Below are 8,396 nucleotides of genomic sequence, written 5' to 3'. Positions count from 1 at the left end.
TAGTTTGGATATATGTTTTCAAAATCATCATATTAACCCTATAGTTGTTCGGTTCGTTGGAACCTCTATCACTCTATATTACTATTATATATTTATTTTTTGCTAAATTCTTATGTTTTATAAAATACCTTAACCAACTAATCCAACACTCATTCTAGATTTAGAAATATATGTAGGATTCAACTTGCAAAAAGAAATTTATCATGTCATCGTCTCAAGGAAAACCATTTATAGTAACAATCACCAAAACAAACAAAAATAAACAAACAAACAAACAATAAACGGGAAGTATTGAACAACTACAAATGAACAAATAATAAATTGGAAATAATGAATTATGGATCAAAGGAAATACCTCCTCCTTACCTGCTTGTTTGACAGAGTGTGGAAAATTCAAAATTTTAAACAAATTTTCTAATTCTGTAATATCACTTAAACATTTAGAAATCTATCAACAAATTCTTTAATTTCAAACTGATATATCCATATTCATATATCATATATGTATACAAATTACAGAGAATCAGAGATCTTTGATTCTAAAATAAGATTTTCCTTAACAAAAATTTTAAAATATTATTATTTTCTTGATACAACAATTAGTCAGTCATCTATATTGGATACAATGATGCTGTATTATACTCCTAAAGACAGTATATTTGAAACATAAAAACTGAAAAGATAAAATATTGTTGTTCTTACTTCTTACAATCGACAATCGTGAATCGTCAAATCTCAATCTAGAATCAAATAATGGACCGAGACGGAAGAATCGATAAGTTGTTGGCAACGTTTCGGATCTTTCAGTTAATCTGTTTTCAAGAATCGATATATAAGGGTTGGGAGGAGAAGACATCAAGACGAGAAGGAAGAAACATAATGAAATTTAATCATCGCAGCTTTGCTAGTCGCAACTCGTTGATTGCGGCGTCCGTTTGTACTCCTAACAAACTAACAATCTTTACTAGAAATTGGGGCCTAAGCCCTTGCTTATGTTGTCATAAGGTAAGGTCGGGTGTGAACTATACATTACACAACAACAAGAGTTTATTCTTCTTTCCAAGGCTTATAGGCAATAACACCAATGTAGGATCTAAACATTAAAAAACAACTTAAGAGGTGCATTTTTTTTATATGATGGATAATGTTCCATAATCAAAATTCAACAAATCAGTAGACCCCAAATCAAAATTACGTCTATGTTTTTTCCCGATTCTTGGAATACACAATGCATACACATAATGGTCTTCAACACAAGGTTTGTACCAAACAAGGAACTCGGCGAGTAGCCGAGGGTACTCGACGAGTTGAGTCAACATGGACTGTTGACCTTGATAGTTGGCTTTGACTTTGACCAAGGGTTGACCAGTTGACTTCTGAGGGTGTTTTGGTAAATTGAATTTTGATAGCAAAGGACATTGATGAATATAGGTGTCGGATTTGGAGCTACATCTGGAAGAGTTTGACACTACCTTCTGAGCTACTTGTGATGTGAGTTATCCTCACTATATCTACAGGGTCTAAGGCACCAAGACTGGCCATTTATGATTTACATTCGGGGTTAGGATGGTTGCTATGTTATTGATATGTTGGATTTTATTGTGGTTTAGGATGGTTGCTATGCTAGTAATCTGTTAGCTCAATATCCTAGTTATAGGATGGTTGTCATGAGTTGTGATCTGTTAGATCGGCATGATTATTTGATATTGCATGCTAGCGTATGATGTTTTATGTGCACATGTTTATTGGTTTAGGGAAAAGGGTTGAGGCAGGTCCTGCTGTGTGCAGTAGGCCAAGACACCCTGGGCGGACCAGGTAGACTGCAGGCCCGGGCCGGGAAAATCTAGTCAGGCCGAAGGCCCAGCGAGCGGTCCGGATAGGCTGAAGGCCCCGAGGAGGGCGGTCCAGATGTGCCGAGGGCTCGGAGAGCAGTCCAGATAGACCGAGGACCGGGATTTGGTCTAGTCATACTGATGACTCATTATGCATACTGCTTTTTTTCTTATATGTTTATATGATATGGTTATAACTGTGTGGCGTTGGTATTTTGGGGGTAACTCACTAAGCCTTCAAGCTTACATTTATCGATTATTATTTCAGGTACTTCTGATGGTCACGGAAAGGCGAAGGCATGATCGTACCGCTCCTCACACGTTATGATTTTATGTTTTGATTCTGGGATACTCTGACTATATACTATTTGAAAACAAGTTTTGTAATAACCATGGGGTTTGAAATGCTTTAAAAGTTTAGAATTGGCATGATTTTTGTGGATGTTACACTTATCTCTTCCTCGGGCTCTCAAGTCCACTCAGACCCCTTGCGGTGCAGCCACTACACCTTCACCAGCTATACCCTCTTGTTCCTCAGCTCCTTTGTCTTCCTATCAAGAATGGCTACTGGTTTCTCAATGTAGTTCAGGCTGTCATCCACCCGAATATCCTATAAAGGCAAAATTGCAGACTCATCCACTAAGCACTTCCGTAGCTGGGAGACATGAAAAGTATTGTGGATCTGACTAAGCTTGGCTGACAGATCCAGTCGATACGTAACCCAACCCACCCGAGCCAAAACCCTAAACGAACCGATGTACCTAGGACCCATCTTGCCCCGCTTCCTGAACCGAATGACACCTTTTGATACCTTAAGGAGGACCATATCCCCTACCTGAAATTCTAGGTATGAATGGCGCTTGTCGACATAACTTTTTTGCCGACTCTGAGCAGTCTGGAGCCTGCTCCAGACTTGTTGGATCTTCTCCGCTAATGGAAGATACACATCCCAACTCCCACCAAAATATAATACGCACGCACGCAACATGTCCTCTAGAGTCTGAATCGTCCTTTCACTCTGCCCATCTGTCTGAGGGTGAAAGACTGTACTGAAGTGAAGACGAGTACCCATCTCTTCATGAAATCGCGATCCAGAACCTGGAGGTGAAACGCACATCTCGGTCTGACACAACCAAGCGTACATAGATTTCGACCAGCTTCTCAATCGATATACTCTCCTGGATCAGGATGAAATGAGCATTCTTGGTCAACCGATCCACAATGACCCAAATCGAATCCACTCCACGAGTGGTCCTGGGAACCTTCGTGATGAAATCCATAGTGATATCTTTCCATTTCCACACAGGAATATCCAATAGCTGCATCTTGTTGTGAGGTCGCTGGTGTTCGGCCTTGACTTTCGTACAAGTCAAGCACCGCTCCACATACCATGCTATGTTCCACTTCATGTAGGGTCACCAATAATCAAGGCGAAGATCCCGATATATCTTTGTCGGCCCGGGGTGAATGGAGAATCTCGACTTGTGCGCCTCTGTGACATTCCCATTTTCACGGCCATAAAAGACCGATTTTGTTTATGCTTTATAAAAATCAGAGTGCCTCTTTTAATAAAAATGTTGCGGAATTTGTTCCCAGAAAAATACGATAAATACATTATCAAAACATTTTCGTAGAAATGTATTTTATTCATTTTAAAACGTTTGGGATGTCATCGTCAATACAGGAACATAAGCATAAACGGAACTTACATGTATTTACACTAGTGATCTACATCTCTTTAATCTCTCAGTGTAATGTCACTTCATATCGACACCTGTGATATAAATAAACTAAGTGGGTCGGGTTGGGAAACCTGGTGAGTACATAAGATTTTCAACCCACAATAATATAATTATTATGTTTAAACAATCAAAAAATCAACCCAATTACCCATCCCTATTATCTTCTTTACTCTTAAGGATTTATCCTAAGAGTCATCTATCCTACATTTGTTTATTCCGAAGTCCCTTACTTCCAGGGTTATAGGACTGACACTAAATCCATAGCTGCCAATGCTCGTTCGTAAAGCACTAATTCCATAGCTGCTATAGTTTATTCATCGGGTACTAAATCTATAGCTACCGGTGTTAATCTAATAGGTACTAAGTCCATAGCTACCAATTCCTAACAAGTACTAAGTCCATAGCTATCAGTGTTTAACTAATAGTGTAACGACCCGTTTCCGGTATGATGATTCCTTGGTATTTATTTTGAAGTTTTGTTAAAGGGACTCGGCGAGTTCATAGCCTGACTCGTCGAGTAGGGGCGGGATTTCGAGCACGTGTTAGTTGGCGACTCGGCGAGTCCATATTCTGGACTCGGCGAGTCTGTCCGTCTGGGAGAAACCCTAAATCCCCGGGTTGCCCACTATTTAAGCCACCTTATAGCCCCCAACCTCGCCTCCTTCACCCTCAAAAGCTGTGAGAAAACCCTAATTCGTTCTTGAGTGATTCTAAGTGATTTTGTGTGCATTTGTGAAGGCTTGAAGAAGGAGAAGAAGAAAGGAGCAAGGAGTAGGATTGTAGAGCAGAGATTCAAGGGAAAGCCAGAGCTCTTTGAGGTATTCTTCAGATTTCCTTCCCTTTTATGCTTTAAAACCCTTTCTAGATCTTGTTAATGCCTTTCTCAAGTCTTATGTGGTGATGGAAACTCTATTATGCCGAGATATCCTTAGATCTGTTCATTTAGGAGTTGTAGAACCCAGATCTATTGCCTTTATGGAGCTATTTTGCATATTAACCCTAGATCTACCCCCTTTTAAGTGCCTTTTTAGCCTTTATTCCCTTGTTCATATGTTTGTACACGTAAAGTTGGAAACTTTACGTGGTAAATCAGCTTATTGGACTTAGATCTATCATTTGTATGTGTTGGATTCGAGCAGAATCGAGTGTAGAATAGTTGCATGGCGGAGACTCGGCGAGTCGGAAGAATGACTCGGCGAGTCGAGTCGCGAGTCCCCGATTTCTTCCTTTTGAGCGGTGACGAGTGGGTCCAGTGAGTAGTGGAGTGGACTCAGTGAGTTGAGGGTAGACTCAATAATGGAGGGACTCGGCGAGTTGTTCATACAACTCGGCGAGTCCATGACAATCTCCTTAGACTCAAGAACAACTCGTCGGGTTGTTCATATGACTCGGCGAGTCGGATGAAGATTGTCTAAGTTCTTGGATCGAGAGGGTACTCGTCGAGTCGATGTCATACTCGACGAGTAGCCGCGAGTAGGGTCGAGGAGTGAGAATAGGGACTCGGCGAGTTGGCGGCCCAACTCGGCGAGTCAGGTCAACTGAGAGTTGACTTTGACCGAGAGTTGACCTTGACTGAGAGTTGACTCTGACCAAGGGTAAAAGAGTCATTTTACCCAGTTCAGTATTTAGTATTTGATTGAGTGTGTTTATGGACTTGTAGCCGGGGAGATACCGAAGCAGTAGCAGTTAGCTTCCAGAGCCATACACTCAGCAGCCAGTTCACGAGGTGAGTTTCCTTTCAGTAGGAGCGGGCCTACGGCCACAATGCCGACCCGTTTAATTATCAGTAGTTCCGGAATTTGGTCTGATGCAGTAGTTAGAGTGCTTGATGTCTTTGTGATACAAGCATGTTTGTGTTATGTGTTCCGGACTCTGTTCCGATGCAGTATGCAGTTTATGTGATTATAATAGTTGTTATGTTTTATGCTATGCCATGATCAGTTAGTTCCGGACTTCGGTCCGATGCAGTCAGTTCCGGACTTCGGTCCGATGCAGTTAGTTCCGGACTCTGGTCCGATGCAGGGGACAAGGTCCCAGTCAGTTCCGGACTTCGGTCCGATGCAGCTAGTTCCAGACTGCGGTCTGATGCAGTGGGCAAGGCCCAGTATGTGCTTTATATATGTATTGTATGGTATGTGGTAGTTTGGGGGAGCTCACTAAGCTTCGTGCTTACAAGTTTCAGTTTTGGTTTCAGGTACTTCCGCAAGCAGAGGGAAGAGCTCGGGATGATAGCATCACACACACCATAGCTTCAGCTTTTATCCTGGGAGTTGATTTAGTTTCTTTGATTTTGATATGACATAGATATGATACAGTTTTTCCGCGTAGTGCTTTTGTCATGTTTGGGACACATCACGTATGGTTTTATGATATGACACTCAGATTATAGTTTTTGGTTATATTGAAAATGAAATTTTTGGGTCGTATTTTTGGGTCGTTACAAATAGGTACTAAGTCCATAGCTACCAATTCCTAACAGGTACTAAATCCATAGCTACTAGTGTTTGTCCAATAGACACTAAGTCCATAGCTACCGAGGTTATTTATTAGGCACCAAGTCTATAGCTGCCTATATTTACTCACATCATCTTTTATCTCTTATCATTCATCTACCCATGTCATACCCAACATATTCGTATATATAAAATACGTATATAGTTTAAATAATTTAAAACATGTATAAAACGTTCATCAAGCATAGACAACAAATATTCAGATAATATGCACACATATCATGTAGTTTATATACAATACTTCATATCTATGTGTAAGATGAAAGAGACCATGCGCTCACCTGATTAGGCGGTGACTCGACACTCGGACAGTACTTCGTTACTCTCAAAACAATTTCCTCGACAAAACCTAGTATCATTACCACTAGAGTTTAGTCTGACGTTAACCGCGACTAATTAATAGTCCAGCTATTATTATATTATATAAGAATTAAATAACACTCAATATAACTTATAATAATAGCCCAAATACTTATTATAAGGTCCTAATAACATTACTATATTAAAACATAAGCTATACTAAAGATAGGTTAGGCGTAGCTCACTTACAACGGGTTTTTCGAAAACCGGGCTTCGCTGGAGCAGCGTTCCCGAGCCGAAAGGCTCTTTTCTCGGGACTCCGGGAGCCTCGGGGCTTCCTTCGGGTGCTAGGGGATTTACCTAGGCTTTAGGGGGGGGGGGGGGGGGTTGGGAGGCTAGAGAGAGAACTTAGAGAGAGAAAGTGAGTTTGGGAGGTGTGAAGAAATGGCAAGACCCGACACCTCTATTTATAAGGGTGCTGACTGATGGACTCGCCGAGTAGGAGGGCCTACTCGCCGATTTGGTGCATGTGGCAACCTTCTGGTGGTGCCACGTGTCCAATTCTGGTGGTGCCACGTCACCCCCTATCGCGTATCAGCCTTCAAACTTAGAAAAATCATAACTCTCGCATACGAGCTCCGTTTTCGACGTTATTTATATCCACGCGTAGGTAAAATCAAGATCTATAACTTTCGTTTGGACTCCATCGACTAATTATCGACCTATCTCAAATTTAACAGTAGGAGGCGTTTAGACTGTTAAATGACCGCGAAGAATTCGTAACTCCTTCCTACGGACTCCGTTTTCATCCATCTTTTTACCGTTGAGTTCCTATTAATGAGATCTTCAACTCTAATTTAGGTCGCATAAGCCAAAAACTGCTCGGACTAAAATTCGAGTTTCAGGCTGTACACTGCTAAGCCGAATCTTAGAAAAATCATAACTTCTTCATACGAAGTCAGATTTGGGCGTTCTTTTTATGGATTTTCTCGGTTTAACATATTCTACGACTTTTGTTTAGATCACTAAGACTACATCTTGCTATATCGTAAATTCATTTTTTACGCTTCCCGGTGCCGTGCCGGTTTTGCCGTAAAACTTTGACGGACCATAACTTCTTCGTTATAACTCGGATTTCGGCGTTCTTTATATGTACGGAACCCTTGAGAAATATTCTAAAACTTGGTTAAGATTATTTATTCTAAATAATCATTTGTCGAAAAGTCGTTTTCGACCCCTATTATCACCAAATTGATTAGCCCGGATCTATGGGCGTTACAACCTCCTCCATAAGAACCTGGTGCACTCCAACCCAGTAAGGAACCCAACCCTCCGATGCAGGGTCAACAACCTACGAATGTCATAATCGAATGAGGCCACTTGGCTTACGATCCGCTCACACTTCTAATGCTCCTCCTTCATACCCTCGACATGCGCCTCCCAGATCCGTTCCTGCAACGGAGTAATCTGGGTGCTGTATACACATGTTATGGTAACCAGAGACTATTTCACCCCTACCACTACCACATAATACCCTAGAATATGCACATAAATCACATACTGCCTAACATATTTGGGTGCTGACAGTATATGTATTGTATGGTATGTGGTATGATGGGGGAACTCACTAATCTTCGTGCTTACGGTTTTCAGTTTTGGTTTCAGGTACTTTTTCTTCAATAGGAAAGGAGTCGGCTTGATCGCAGTGCATCACACTATGATTTTCCACATTACGAGATACTTGGGGATTGCACTATGATATTGTTTTACTATGACATGTTATGGTTTTGATTTTTGACACTTGGGTTTGAGTATGATTTGAATGACACTGATGATGTTTTTAAACTACTGTTTTTATAACTCACCTAATTAAAAATGAAAATTTTGGCTCTAAATTTTGGGATGTTACATGCTTGATTTGTATTCATTTTCACTTGATCAAAGGAATCAGGGTTCTTGTCATCCTTGTAATCAAATTATGAAATTCGTAAACGTTTTATGATTTGATG

Source organism: Lactuca sativa, chromosome 5 (assembly GCF_002870075.4).
Source record: "Lactuca sativa cultivar Salinas chromosome 5, Lsat_Salinas_v11, whole genome shotgun sequence".
Lineage (NCBI taxonomy): Eukaryota > Viridiplantae > Streptophyta > Magnoliopsida > Asterales > Asteraceae > Lactuca > Lactuca sativa.
This window is presented reverse-complemented; position numbering follows the sequence as displayed.